Here is a 15,323-nt window from a genome sequence, read left to right as displayed (position 1 = left end):
TGGAATCTCTGCGGAGCTTCATGCTGAGAGATAGCCCATGACCTTGGGAGCCTTCCCACCCCAGTCAGGCACAGAGTGTCTCTGGGGGAGACATGCAACCCTGGGAAGGACTGTGGGGCTCAGCCAGGGCAGTGGGGTGAGGCAGGAGCCCCAGCTCACTCCAAGAGCACATAGACACTGCTCACCTGTCCCACAGGCTGCTTCAAAGGGGAAAGTGGCCCAGGGGAGGAGGAGGAGCTGCTCCCACTCAGGCTGATACCTCTCAGAACCAAAAGGGAAAAAGAATGGAGCCTCCTACTCCTGCAATAAGCCTGCTCATCATCCCTAAAAGACCCTCATTTACTTGTTAGGGACAGTTCCAGATCTGTGTCTGCAGTAAGCATGAATGACAAATGAAAATAAAACTGTTGGACATCAACAAGTAATGTCTCCTTTTCTGGCCACACCTCATTTCAAGGAGCAGGATCTCTCTAGCAAAGATTACAGACTTTGTGAAAGATTACAGACATCAGGAGAAGCAAAGGAAACTAATTTCTACCTTTTAGCATCAGTGTGGATTTCCTGAGACTCTGTTCCCTATACTTCTGAGGCAGGATTTGTTTTATTCACCCCAAGGGCAAGGGCACAGCATGGCCATGTGCAGCAAGAAAGCTACTGGATGTTGAGCTCCAGCAGGATTTCTAGTGTCTCCACAATCTATTTTCCCCACCACAGACAGTGGTTTCTTCGTGCATGTCCTGAAATAAAAAATCTGCCCCCAAACCTACACAACAAAAGCTGCCTTCTGTGCCTTCTTTCTCAATTGCTTCCCACACTGGCCTTTATAGACTTGGAACCTTGATCTCTCCTTCAAGCCTTGTGTAATGCTGAGTAGTAACCCAGAGGAATTTCTGCAGCTCAAGTAATTCTAATATATATATATATGTAAGAAAGAAAAAGAAATGGGTCCAAAGAAATGCCAAAATGCAGCACAGAATCATTCAGATATTGCTGAAACACAAGCAAATAAAGCAAGTAAACGTGTCCAGTTGACTGGAATGGTTTGTGGGTTACACAACCTCCAAAGGACTGGGCTGAGGATTTCGACGTGTTTGTTTCACTGAGTCATGAGTGTGTCAGGCTCCCTGGGAAAGGCCAGCCAAAGGAGATCGCTGCCTGTCTTCCCTTCTTCTTCATTCCGTTGATCATAAACAATTCCCGTACATGTTCTTAAATGGGACAAAACAACAGCAATTGGATCGGGTTCACAGGGAGAGCACCAACATCCCATAACTCTCACTGCTGTCTTTCCTGTCAAGTTCATTATCTCAGCATGGATGTTCTGTTGTCTTCTGTTTCTATTTATATGACTTGCATTGATCCAGAAATTTGGTAAGTATAAATGGGAGGCCTCAGACACAGAATGAGACACACAGTGTATTTTGATGTTTTATTTTTTTCTGCAGAATATTAAAAACAAACAAACAAAAAAGTCCTCTTCAAAAGAGCATGAAATTTGCAAATACATCCTGTCCCCATCTTTTACATGACTGGTTAGGGTTCTCAGAGTATATCAGGAAAGACAAGGCTGGGTACTGTAACACTGTCATCCTTGAAGTTAGGCTTTGCATGTGTCAGATCCCTATGGGATCATATGATGACCCTGCTGGGACAGAGGGCACCTTGCAACCAAGCTGCAGCTCATGGATACATATGCCTTCACCAAAATCTTGCTGAAAATTATTTGATCACAGAGATCATCTGAACCTCTCTTTACTTCCAACTTCTAGATGTGACTGAGAGAAATAGCATTATTTATTAAATGCCTACAATAATAATTGATTATCTATAACACCTGTTCTTTGAGGCTTTAATAATAAAAAAAATCACATTTCAATCTGCCTGCAGTTCAAAAATTTAGGCCTGCAAATGTATGCTAGAAACATGTGAGCATGAGAATATAATGTTTGGGTACATTTACAGGTAAAGAACTAAAGGATGACAGACAAACAGAAATGAGCAGTTGAGAACATCCTCTGCACATGTTTTTATTGGATCTGACACCAGTTCATAGGCTGTAAATCACTTTGTGCTACAAAATTCAAATGTACATGAGATATTTGCCTAATGACCAGCATTGTTTTTAATTGGAAATTTACAGTATGAAGTTAGAGTGACTAAGGAGAGATAGCAATTTTTATAAAGGAATCAGTCTTTCCTGATTAAAAATGTCAATTAAAGCTTCATTAACTGGCCTCAGCCACTCATCCAACTTGGTCTTAACTTTCTGTCTGATGTGTCCTAAATTTTGGAAGAGGCTGAAGAGAAGTCAATATAGCTGCTTTCTCCATTCCTACTCTGAAAGAAAATAAACAGCATGTAACATGTTTACACTACAGGACACCAATAAAGTGCTGCACTTGGTAGCTCCTCTCAGAGGAGCACAGCCACCTTTGTTCTGTGCCAGGGCTGTCAGCAGCAGCACAGTGTCTGGCTGTGCCTGTGCCTCCCACAAGGTTCATGACAAGGCTCACCTCTTGTCTCCACCCTCTCACATGCTGGAACTTGCACCTGGACAGTGGATTTCCTGCAGAAAATAAAATACATGTTTCCCAAACATCCTGTTGCAAAGTCAACCAGGACAAGATTGAACACAGTCCAGCCTTGGGAATGCAAGTCCTTCTATTTCCAGTCCCAGTGCCAGGGTAAGGTAGGAGGTGACATGCCTGACTACATCCCCCAATACAAAATAAAAGACACCTCCCACTTTTAGGATGCAAGGCTGGAATTTTGAGGCCAATTGCATCTGTTGGACACCATCATTGTAGGCATTGCATGGCTGAAGTTTCTGTGCCTCTTGTGATTCAGTGGGAGAATTTCTTAAGCCACTGCTGAGAGTGGAGATTGTTCACTGTGGCTCTGTACAGCAAGAAATGTAGGCTGTCTAAGGTAACAGCACTGCCCAGTGTCCTAAAGTTTTCTCAACTACTTACTTTGTTTCAACTCTCCCTGAGCTGCAGCAGCTGCATTTGCCTCATTACAACATACTTTTTCACTTCTTGTGAAAATTCTTTAGGATTCACCATCTTCCTGTGGTGAATCCTAAAGTCTGCAGTGTCAGGATACACACCATAAAGACATACACATCCATCTGTCCTGTGCAAGTAATTCCCAATTCAGATGGAACTCCTAGCTCTAGGGATCTTTCTTCAGAGTTCAGCTCTATTTCCACTTCCACAGAGCATTTCCTGGTGGAGGAAAGTTATCACCTCAGACCCATTGGATTTATTTTTATGACAGCTTATAGAGAGCCACAGATCTGTCAGGTACTCCTCTTCTGAGGAGAGAGTAGAGATGCCACACGTTCATACTTTTTACAGCAGCAGACCCTGAGCCCACAAAACCTGGGCTAGAAATAACTCTTGCTTTCTAGCAAGACTCCCAGAGACAGGCATGCAAGCTGAATGATCAGTTTCCATTTTTCTTGTTATCTCAGCTGCAAAAAGAAAAGTAGAAATCTTCGTTGCACACATGTACGCAATGCAAGCGGAGGTCAGCTCTGGCACTGGATGTGGTTTCAGGACTGCACAAGCAGTCCCTCAGGACCTCTTCTACTTGGCAGGTAATACCTTTTTCCTGCATGGAATAAAACCAGATCCAAACATGGGACTTGTGGTTGCTGCAAAGGAGAAACCATGCACCACATAGTTCATTATTTGGGATTGATCAAGATCCACTTACCCGGGGTTCTGACTAACCTTCAAATGGGTTTTCTCCATTTGACTGGAAAAATGGAACATCATAAATCACTCCTGACATGGTCTTCTCACAAGATTGCCGACCCATTCCTGCAAACCCCAGTAGTTTGGATGTTTCAAATAAAGGTAAGTTGAACATTCAGCTTTGTACCTTCCAATCATGGAATCTTGCCCCTCCACACTGTCATCCAGCACTGACAATTGTAGGGCTGCTTTAACTACACTACAGTGGAGGCATTTGCAGGTTGAGCAGTAAAAATCAGGTTTTCAGTAGGAAACAACAGGAAATTTCCCTCCAAATATATGCACATAAAAGCTGATTGTTTTGTACAAATTCTCTTGAAGGTTTTACAAGTGTTTTTCCACTTTTTATTTTAGAAAATATTTCTTCTACTCATAAAAAAGATATTATTTTTAATTAATTTTTCAGTAAACTCTGGATTAAAAGGTATTAGGATGGAATTAGGCAGTATGAAAGAAATCTGTACTGTGCTTATTTCAGAAATGTAAAATGATAAAGAGTAAAAAAGGGCAGTATTTTTTAATGTGGAGCATTTGGACAATTAGCAAAAAGGAAGCACTATACTACTGCATTTGAAAGAAAACACTAAACTTCTGTGCAACTTCTGGGTCTTCAAAGGCTTTCTTCAGTTGCAGAATAGCCTCTGAATATAGATTAAAAACATTCATCCCAAATTAACAAAGAAGGAAAATATGAACAAAATATTCCTCCTGAGACTGCCCTCACCTATTCAGCAATTTGTAGCACAGAAAGAGCCTCATGCAGGTCTCTGAGCCTTTGGCACATTCCCTAGAGGCTCTCTGTACCAGCTACACTCACACTGCTCAAGGTGGAAGAGTTTCAAGGGCCAGAAGCTTCCAGATTTGCTGTTTTCCTGAAAGACACATACTATTACCTGTACTTTTACCAAAGATGAACAAACAAAAGAATTTGCATCCCACACTGAACTAAAACCAACCCAAGGTTTCTTCCTGAATTTCTTTAGCTGAATCTGATTTGTGTCCTGATAATATTATGAAGGGTGCATATGATTTGTCAGGGAGACTGAGGTATCTTGAGAAATAAGCCAAAGCTTGGATATTTCACAAATATTTAAAAATATGTATTTTTGACATTATTTTGACAGATTTCATTATGTCTTGTGAATGGGAGATTTGAGGATGCAGGAAACTTAAAATTTGCTTTTTGTTTTTCCAGCTCCTACAAAACCAAAGCAAACAAATATAGGAAGGGCTCTGTGACCCAGGAAGGGTTAAGATGTAAACATCCACAGGTTCTGTACTGTGAAGTATATTCTGGCCCGTTCATGGCCTGGAAAATAAACACACTGAGTAGTGCTCAGCAGCTGGTTGTTGGATTGGAGCTGCACAGCTGAAAACCTACAGTTAAAGAAACGTTATCTATAACACAGTGATAAACAGAAGGATTTGCTGTAAATTTCTGAGTAGCTGAAAGGTCAAGAAGGAAATACAGGAACAACAGGATACCATTAAAATGTTAACTTGATCACTTACTTTGTTAAATCAGCTAGGAAAGTTTGAGCTAGACATTTGGGTTATTTCTTACTATAAGGCACATCCAAAGTGTATTAAGGTGTTCTCAGCTTTAAAATCACAATATGAATGAGAAAAATGCTTTCTTAGATGCTGAGAAAAGCAGCACTTTTCTAGAGAGAATTACTCCTGAGGAATCCTCTAGAACTGGTGACCATGTCCAGTGCATTTGTGTCTGCCTAGGGTTGGCTTCAGCCCACATAACATTGCACCTCAAAACCACAGACATCCAAGCTCAGCTACTTAGTTATTGATACAACTCCCACAGGCAATGGAGACTGCTAGACATCTTCCCAGAATAATTAATTTCACTGGTTTTAGCCATGTATCTCTGTCCAAAAAACCTCACAAGATGATATTGAGAACCATCAGTATGATCAGGTGCTCAACATCTATTTTATGGCACGGAACTGTTAAATTTAATTCTCTAGACCCACACACTCCCTTTGAGCAGGGTGCAGGGAAATAGCAGAAGGCTTGGTGCAGAGTGAACGTGAAGTCTAAGAAAACTAATATGACAGACTAATATGAGTGTTTGCAGAGGTTTTTCTGTAAGCTTAAATAGCATTTCGTATACAAAATAATTTGTGGCAATCTACACTAACTGATTATGTTGTTTGTGTTGTCCCCATAAGACAGCCAAAAACACTAACTGCCTCTCTCTAACAACAGAAAACCAGAAACAGCACAGAATTTTATTATCTGATTTGCTCATCTGTTTGGGTTTCTCAAAAGATCATGAAAATGAACTGCAGGAAAACTGTACAAGAACTAACACATCAACATCATGGAAACATATAAAAGTAAATGCACCTTGTAGTACCTGCAGACTTTTAAAGACCCTTTGTATTTGTAAAGCTCACTCAGTAGGTGAAATGTAGAGGCATCCAGTACACTATATTCAGCTTTATTCACTTATGGAAAAATCCTTTGGAATGTAATGACTGAAGCCCAAAAAGTGCAATAGAAATTTTATCCAACATCCCTCCTATACAATTATACAAATTGACTTTTGAATTCTGTAGGAAGACTATCACTCTATTAAAATCTATCATATTTTTTTCCATAAGGACCATGTGCCAAAGTCCTTATAGCTATTCCTGCCTTCTCCTTCAGAAAAAAAAAAAACCTCTCCAGCAAAACCTGTGACCTTCTATATATCAATTTTCTAATAATTGATTGATACTAGAAAAGAACTTTCCTTTTCTTTGGACTTAGGGGTATTTGGAAAGAGACCCCCTGCAATCCATCCAGCAGGGCTCAGTGATGTGAGAAAGGAGACCACTAACACATGAGTGCTCTGTAATATTGGAAAGGAGACCCCCTTTTGCACTGAATTAACGCCTGGAAAATCTGCTCCCCTTATGCTTTTTCCATGTGATTAGCTGGAGCTCATTCTTGCTCCATTGCTGTGAAGGCCAGGACATATCCCCTGGCAGTTTTTAAAACTTTTATAAACTGGAAAGTATTTTGCTGGCTTGAACTTAGCTTGCCTAGAATCTGTGAAAGATGCTGCTGTTATTGTTGGGGTTTTAGTTGAGTTTAGTCATGTTATTCATTCCTGTTAAATGGACTGGTTTGATTTCTTTTAAAGCTTTGTTGTTTAACTCAGGATGTCAATTAATTAATTTCCCAATTGCTTACTTTTACTTCATGCCTTTGCCTCATTCCTGTATGTGCAGAAATTTTCTGTAGGGAAAAGGGAAAAATTTATTGTTCCACCTTGGTTTCCAACTTGTTATTTTAGTTGAGGTGAGAAGGCAAATCTATAGTGTTTCAAATGCCTGCAAGGTGAGAGGGAGAGGGTATTCTGGTGCCAGGAGAGAAAGACTTTTTGCTGAGGAGAGTCTAGTGTGTCATTTTCAGCATCCTTGAAATCTGATGAAGACATGGGGATACTCAATGTTTCAGGTGAAAAAAAAATCACCTGTGGGTTTGTGATTAGAATTTGCATGTATTAAGTATTAATCCAGTGGCACATCACAGTGTTTTTTCCTAAGATGAAAAGCTGTGCCCCCCTGAAGTTTCATTGGCTGAAACACTGACTTGAAATCCTGGAAATGAGCGTGTGTGTGTCTGGACAGAGAGCACAGGTGAAGATGAGACATTCTAAACAATCTTAAACATTTTGCATAAAAATCATGTAAAGATCTAAAAATGGGAATAAAGTTAAGATCATTCACTACTCAGAGCAGTCAAAAATTTGCTAGCAATTCATTCACGTAAATATTTGGCTCCTTGCCCACAAAATTCACTGCGGAATGACTTAAACAAAGAATTTCATGGAAATGGGAGACCAAGTCAAGATTATATTCCTGTGCTGCTGAGGAAATATATCTTGAGTAAAGTAAACATATTATTTAGTGTGCCTGAAATGGAGTTTTAAGCTATAGTTTTAAACTGGTGATTTGTGTACTTTGAACTATACACTGGAAATAATACCAGCTGCTGCTTTGGGTAAGATCAGATCCTGAGATGGCTTTTGTCTCAATGGTTTGTTCTCATAATAAATGGAAAATTATCAAGTCTGAAGGCAACCACAGTAGAAAACCACTTGGGGATCATAAGCAAGTCTCCTTAAACCAAATCTAAAGTTTACTGAAAGCCATAAATATTAGGAAAATGTTTGTTTAGGTATTTGTATTTATCTACCTGCTTATATTATCATCATAAATGCACCACTTCACTGCAGTTACATAGAATGTGTTGTGAAATACCCTAGCTAGCTCCTACCATCAGCATCAGTAAAGACTTGTTTGTATGAAAAAAAGGGAACAAACACATAACACACAATATGTAAATATTATCAGTGCTGAATTAACTTTAAATCAGCTAAGGAAGAGTCACTGGAACCTCACGAGGCCATTACACAGCAGAGCAGAGGGGTGCAGTCCTCATCCCAGGGCACCCTTGGTCCCTGTAAGAGTGGAAATACCCATCTGCTCATCAGCAACCCCAATCTGATTGTCAGCTAGCCCATGGTCTTCTGCTGGCCCTTCAAAACTTGCAGGAAGTGTTCCAAGGCTCCAGAATGATGATCAAGTGCTCTCCTACTGTCCTCCATCACCTGTTGTCCAGCACAAGGGTGCAATATGTGCATGGGATCAGGGAACGGTGCATGTAGGAGGTTTAGGAAAGGTCATTTTAGTCTGTGTAAAAATAGAGGGTTTGAAAGAGCCATGGCTTGGACAAAAAGAGATTTCAACTATACTCTTCAAATGTGGCATTTCAAACAATCCTGGACCTCAGTTCCATGATTCTGATCTCTGGTCTCATAAAAACATAGAGAAGGTAGGGTGAATCATGGTGAAATATTTTCAGGCCTGGCCTGAAATAGCCCATACAATTGCCAGTGTAGCTGGAATGCATCTCAACAGGGCTTTTTCCTCCTCAAATAAGCATCTGTGCTCAGTTCTGTATACAGCACACAGATGGTAAACCCACAGGGCATGGTCAGATAGGCAGGAATACTGAGATGTCTGTGAGGAGAGAAGGGGCTCATTGAATTAGCTGAATTTCTGTACATGTAAACAGACCTTGCCAAGCAACATAAAGTAACTAATGAGCCATAGTTCAGTGAGAATCTGTGGCAAAATGGTATTACCCCTGGCTTCAGTTTTTGTTTTGAAATTAGAGAACGTAAAGGAATTTGCATATTTCAATTTCAGTACCTTTGCTCTGGACAGTAATTAACTCTTCCTCTGCTGTATGGACTTTGCTCCCCCTTGATAGTGCAATTCTCATTCATTTTTCATCCTGCCTAAAACTGATATTACCTAACACACTGCTCCTGGGCAACTGTCTCACTACATTGAAAAGAGAGCAGAAATGCAGGTGGAGATGGAGAACAGAGTTCAGTATTGCCCCAAAATATGTTGCAGAGTTAGCACACTAGTTTTTTACTGTTGGCACACAGTGCAGGATAGAGGGTTCGTCTTGACCTGTTCTTTTCATCAGGAGTGACCCTGTGAATTGCAGGTACAGCACACTGCCTTAAAATGGTCTGTGCATCTGATTGGCAGTAAAATAATGTGTGGTTCACAATAAGTGCATTTATTTATTGCATGGAAAAGTGCACCATGTGCAGCATTCCCTGATGCTGGTGCACAGGCTCTGGCAGACAGCTCACGTTCTCCCTGTGCTATGTCATCCACGGGACAGAAGTGAAGCCCTGCTGAGATCTGAGGTTATTGATACACATCTCAGAGGTCATTTTGTGGAGAATGACTAGATTCTCAGCCAGAAAAAGGGTGAATCATGTCTTCACTAAAATAATTCTGAGTAACAGAATAAATTCCTCAAGAACAAGCTTCATTTTTCACAGAAACAACTAAAAACAGAGCATGTACCTAGTATTTAACAGTTCCTTAGAATAACCCTGCCATTGGGAGGTGGCAAATACAGTCTGGTTCTCAGTGTTTTTTCCCAGTTCTGACCAAAAATGCCCCAAAAATGCTGCACAGAGACCAAAACCTGTGAAGAGCATGTAAATTGTTACAACTGGGGAAAAAGTGCCAGCTAACATTTTTTTTAATAACAGCACTTCAAGAAAATATGTTTTAAGTGGCTTTAAAAACTCTGATCCTTTTCTATTGTCAAGAAAGCTGTAAAAGTGAAATTTACTTTTCAGGTACCCAACATAAAAGAATAAAGCAGATGGCATTAGTGACTCACCCGTGCTAGAAAAGAAAAAGGAGCAGTCTCCATGATCAGAGTAACCCAATTAAATCCTAGCACGAGGACTATTCAAAAATTTACCATCCTCTGTGATGGGTTTTGCTCAAAAGAGGACCACAAAGCAGATATGCATCCCACGATATAATGTTCCCACGATGTCATGGATTGCAACACCAAATTTAAGTTTGCATTTCCTCAACACCAGAGGGATATGTTGCACAGCAACTCCAAAACACACACTTGAATATTTAAAGGTGCTTTGTACCAAGACAAAACTATCCCAGACTCAGGGCTTCCCAGCAGGTCCGCAGCCTCCCAGGGTCTCAGCAAGCTCACCTTCAAATCTGTGCACAACCTCCTCTAAGGAGCTTGAAATATTTGCCACCCCAAATACACATTTTTTCTAGCTTCCCCTGGGTTCTGAATCCCTTGTGAATTCACCCTTCCATATAACCACAACCTTAGTGATGAGAATGGTCTCCTGTTAGCATTCATCTCCCAAATTCAATGTTTGTCCAGGTGAAAACCCCAGACCTACAATTTCCCCATAAGTCTAAACTGGCTGTCAGACACAACTTTGGCAGCTGGCTCTCTGTTTAAAAGAAAATAATAGCATTTATTCAGCAATTGCCCAACACTCAATAAATACTCTACTGCTTGATTTACTTTTAGGAATAAATTGAGGGGAGTTATGAAGCAGTTGACTGCCAAGTGCAAAATAGCCATCCCAAGGGCACCTCCTGAGTTTGAAGCTCTAGCTAGCACTCAATTCAAGCAAAATGGTTTTTATGTTTCTGAGCCTCTAACTGGTTCCCACAACTCTGTCACTTTAAGAAATAATCACCTCTACACCTAAATCAACATTTTTAGACACACCAGTCAAGATGGGAATGTTGACAGGGAGCAAGGAAGAACCATCTAGAGCTTTTTCTTCTCTCATGCAGAGTTGCAGAAGATGCAATCTTCCAGCTGACAAAAAGATTAGAGTAGGTGCAGGTGGCTCACAACACCATTGTCTGTCTCATCCACTCTGCTGGATTATTCTGCAGACATGGAGTTAAATGTTGGTGATGGATGTCACCAGCACCGAGATTCTTGTCTTCTCAAATATAACTGTGTTCTGTTAATGAAAACCAACAGCTGGAGAGCCAAGGATGGGGGAACAGACATAAGGTTTCTTGCCCGAAACTTTGTTCCTAATCCACCACTTTTACTGTCATTTACAAAAAAATGAAGAACAACTTTGAGATCACTGTTTAAGGTTTTTCCAGGGTTCACTAACTGCTTCCTAAAAAGGATCTGAGTGAAGCAATATGGCCAAGCACCTTTCCTGTCAACACTGGGTTAGGCTGGATTTAAAGGCATTCAGGTCTCATGGCTGTGTTGTGGAGGAGCTCCTTTTTCCCCCATTCTTGTCACTTCATTCATTCTCAGTACTGTCAAAGGCTGTTTGGTGACTGCATGAGATGAAGAACTCACCACTTCCCTTAGTGGTTTTCCTTGAGCACTGATAAAAATATATGACTATAGATTCTTGTTGTCTCTCCTTTTATGGATTAAATAAAAATGTAATATTTGCTTTGTCTCAGACATGAAGGTATTCAAATAATGCAAATAATCCATTTTTTTGATACTCTAAACAATTGAAGCCGTTTAATTGATGACCTACAAATATTTTCTCTATCTCTTCAATTGTTTCTGATATTTTTTTTACCTGTGCTCTCTAATTTTTTCATCTTTTTCTGGTTGACAGCAGCATTGAATCTTCAGTGTCTGACAAGTTCAAAACAAAATCACTGCTACACTTCTAGGTCTGCTCAGCTGTGCTCCAGTTTCATGTTGCAAGCTGATCATTAGCTGTAAGCCTACTGTGTGTTCTCCAACTGCTCTGTGCTCATTTCTGCACAAGACCACCAGTTTAGATCCACTGGGGATTTTATCTATATTTTCTCCTCCATGTCATGGGTACGCTGAAGATTGCCAGCCAAACAATGGCTCAATGCAGATTGCCTTCTGAAATAATTAATTTGATAATAACTCTCCAGTGATTAATACTTTTTCAATGAGTTTTATGAGATTCATCTCATACACAATCCTTAATCTATTTAAAATATGTTCCTTCTTGCAGTGCTAACTTCAAACACCATGCCATACTGAGCAAATTACAAACTCTAAATACACTCCATCATGCAAATCTTTTGCACTGGTCATTAGAAACTGCATCAAAGATGTATGTAATTTCTGTTTAACAATAACATTCTGTGCATTATGCTATCAGAATTTATAGCTTTTTTTTAACCATCATTTGATACTTGTATCAAATTGACTATTATTTTACCCAAGACCTAATTCAGTTCAAATATTTTTGGTTTATATAGTATGGCTCATCCAAGAGCATCCATTAAATAAAACTTGATTCATAATTCAGACCTCTAAAAATCATCATTTTTACCTGTATTATTTTGTTAACTTAAAGGATGTTGCTCTACACAGGGCTCAGCTTGTGAGATGTGCATATGCTTTCAGTCACTAAAGGAAAGAAGCAAAACCCAACCTCCTTTGGAAAGCAAACCTGCATTTTCAACTGACTGTCAACATAGGGAGAAAGAGGAAAGATGTTTCAGAATGGAAAGAAAATTTCCAAAGAGGAGGGAATCCTCTCAGATGTCTTTTATAGAGAAATCCACTAACCAGCACCGTGTCCCTGTGGGGAAACAGCCATCTGCTGCAACGGAATACATCAACATGTGAGCCAAGGGTGCTGGGCAACCAACTTGTCTGGAAACACTTATAAAATGCAAGGAGGAAACCAACAGAGACAAAATAATAATCATGATGAAAAAGTGATAAAAGATGGGGGGAAATTATTCACACTGTAAACTGCTGTAAATTAGAACATAATTTGCAAAGCTGAATGGTGAGGATGGTGATTACCACAGTAAGGGACCTCTCTTGTACTCACTGGATCCTTGCTACCCTTTCCCTTGAGTCTCCATTTGAGCCTGGAATAGCCTCAGCCATGAAGAAAATTGATGCCATCTTCTTTCAGCCCCAAAACAAGTTATCCTTAATGCAAATGCATATCCCTACAGGAAACCTGGGTGTGACCAATGACCTGCAAAATTCAACTTCTGAATTAAGTAGGCAGTCAGTGCAGGTCTGCTTAATTACAGTGGACAAATGAAGCCCAAAGCTTGCCTTCACAGATCTCATTTATCTCTCTTGGAAGGCATATGGCCTCACAAACCCTCGTCCACCCACAGCTGCCTCTCCTATACTTTGAAAAATACCAAAGTTTCTCTGTCTCCTTTGTCACTTTTGCCCCTCTTTGGGTCCCCTTGGATTTCTGCTCTCAATTCTCACTCCTGTTCTTGCACATCCTAAGCGGAATTGGCCCTTCTTCTGAGATAGCAGCAGCTGGAGACCAGTGGGGCACCTTCACCCCTTCCATCACCTCTGCTACCACTGCATGCCAGTGGCCCCTTCCTTTCTCTTAGGCTTGCCCTGTCTCTGGGCCTGTACCAGGAGCGTGGCTCTGGGAAGGACCTGGTAGGCACAGAGAGCAGCTGGGCAGGACACAGTCAGTCACCTCTAGCTTTTGACTGTAGCTGCTCTGCACGAGCAAAGACAGAGCTTCTTTGTTTCAGGAGCTAAGGACTTGGCAGACTAGATAAAACGTCTCAGATAAAGAACTTATGTCTGTCCCCATTTGGCTGTTTATGATATTTCTGAATGTTCTGGCAAACATAAGCCCTCTCCTCAGGACCTGGAAAGCAGCTCCTTTACTTTGTAGTACAACCTGCTTTGTTTCCACAGGTTGCCAGTGACCTACTCATGGTGCAGACTAGTATAAATCTCTGACCTGGCCAGCACTGCTCTGCAGCCTGCCAGTTAGGTGTCTGCACTTCATACACAGCTTTCTCTCTTAGCAGTAGAACATTTTACCCTGAAATGAGATTTTACCCGGTGAGCTGGAAAGTTCTGAGCAAGTTGATCTGCTGCCTCACCTGCAGCCTTGCTTTTACTATCAGAGCCAAAACTCTGAGCTGGATTTCTAGCTTAATAGATAGCTCTTAATTCAGATGATAGCCCAGAAGACATATTGCAATGCTCTGGTGGGTCAGCATGACTGATTTCAACTGAGAACAAAGCATACCTTTCAGTACTTTTTAGATAATCAGATGTTTACATTTACTCAGTTTGATTAACAGCTGCAGCCACGCTCAGCCAAGCTCAGCTTAGAAAAATTACACAACGTGTCCTGTTTACTGCTTTAGCTGAACAGAGGCAGGAAAGATAAAAGATTTTCTTTATGAACTACTGATATGTTGCCTAAATCTGGCTCAGGAAGCAAAATATCAACAGCTGTGGAGCATGGGATTTTTGATTCCTGGACAAACCATCACGGTTGTTTTCCCAGTGACATGGCCAACTCACAGCCCTGCAGCTGAAATAGCTCTGAGAGGAGGCAGCTCATGAGTCTGCTGGAGGGAGAATAATGAATCCAAGGTTCTCCTCCAGCCTCCACTACAGGTTTGTTATGTAAATGAAACAGCTCTGCACCTCTGAGGAGGAAGTTCACTGCCACAGTGAGGGCAAGTAAAGGACTTAATTAATTCTCCAGACCATTCTGATGCAGGTAACTGAAAAAATTAACAGGAACATACTTAGAGCATAAGAACAAAATTTGAAAAAAATAAGGCCTTAATCAGAAACTGTTGAGCATGAAAATAATGTTTTTTTAAACTCTGGGATTTTTAACACTGATGTTTCTTCCTGTGCAGTTAGCAACAGACTACCATGAAAGCAGGTCTTCATCTAGGTCTTATTTATTCTTGCTAAATACATATGTAAATAAGAGAGGAAGACCTCTAAGAGAGAACAATTATGTGCTAAAAGAGTTAAATTTAGTGAAATTTAATTTTTCAACCAATCTAAGGACTAACTTGGATGAAGAATTAAATTTACTGAAATTTAATTTTTCATCCAATCTAAAGACTAGGTTGTATGAAATAGCTGCAGTTTTAAAGTCATCTGTACAATTCACATATTCAAACATACTGTTTATTTACACACACAAGTAGTACAGAAAAAAAAAGAAAACCCATTGTAATGCCTATATTTGGATAGAAATACTTCAGAATGAACAATTAACAAAACAGAGACAAGACTTGTGTACAAATTATTGTGCAAATCCTGCTAATCCAACTTTGATTTGAAAAAAATGCAGCCATGTTTTCACGCAGTGCTTCAGGCGTTAAATATGCCTGGAGAGATGGCAATCTGCAGTGGGAAGGAGAAAGGTGATTCCAGATATTGGGTGCAGTGTTCTGC

General features: G+C 40.4%; 1 long non-coding RNA gene across 1 annotated transcript; it reads right to left on the bottom strand.

The window, feature by feature from the left end:
* Positions 1–1,477: 1,477 nt before the first annotated feature.
* Positions 1,478–10,133, bottom strand: LOC134547060 (uncharacterized). Its single transcript, XR_010079353.1, has 3 exons — positions 9,987–10,133; positions 2,514–2,566; positions 1,478–2,337 (listed from the first exon to the last, which is right to left on the bottom strand). It is a non-coding gene; the product is annotated as an uncharacterized LOC134547060 (long non-coding RNA).
* Between the last annotated feature and the right edge of the window lie 5,190 nt (positions 10,134–15,323).

This window comes from Prinia subflava, chromosome 2 (assembly GCF_021018805.1).
Source record: "Prinia subflava isolate CZ2003 ecotype Zambia chromosome 2, Cam_Psub_1.2, whole genome shotgun sequence".
In the NCBI taxonomy this organism is placed as follows: Eukaryota; Metazoa; Chordata; class Aves; order Passeriformes; family Cisticolidae; genus Prinia; species Prinia subflava.
The sequence above is the reverse complement of the archived record's forward strand: the minus strand, read 5'-3'. Positions and strand labels throughout refer to the sequence as shown.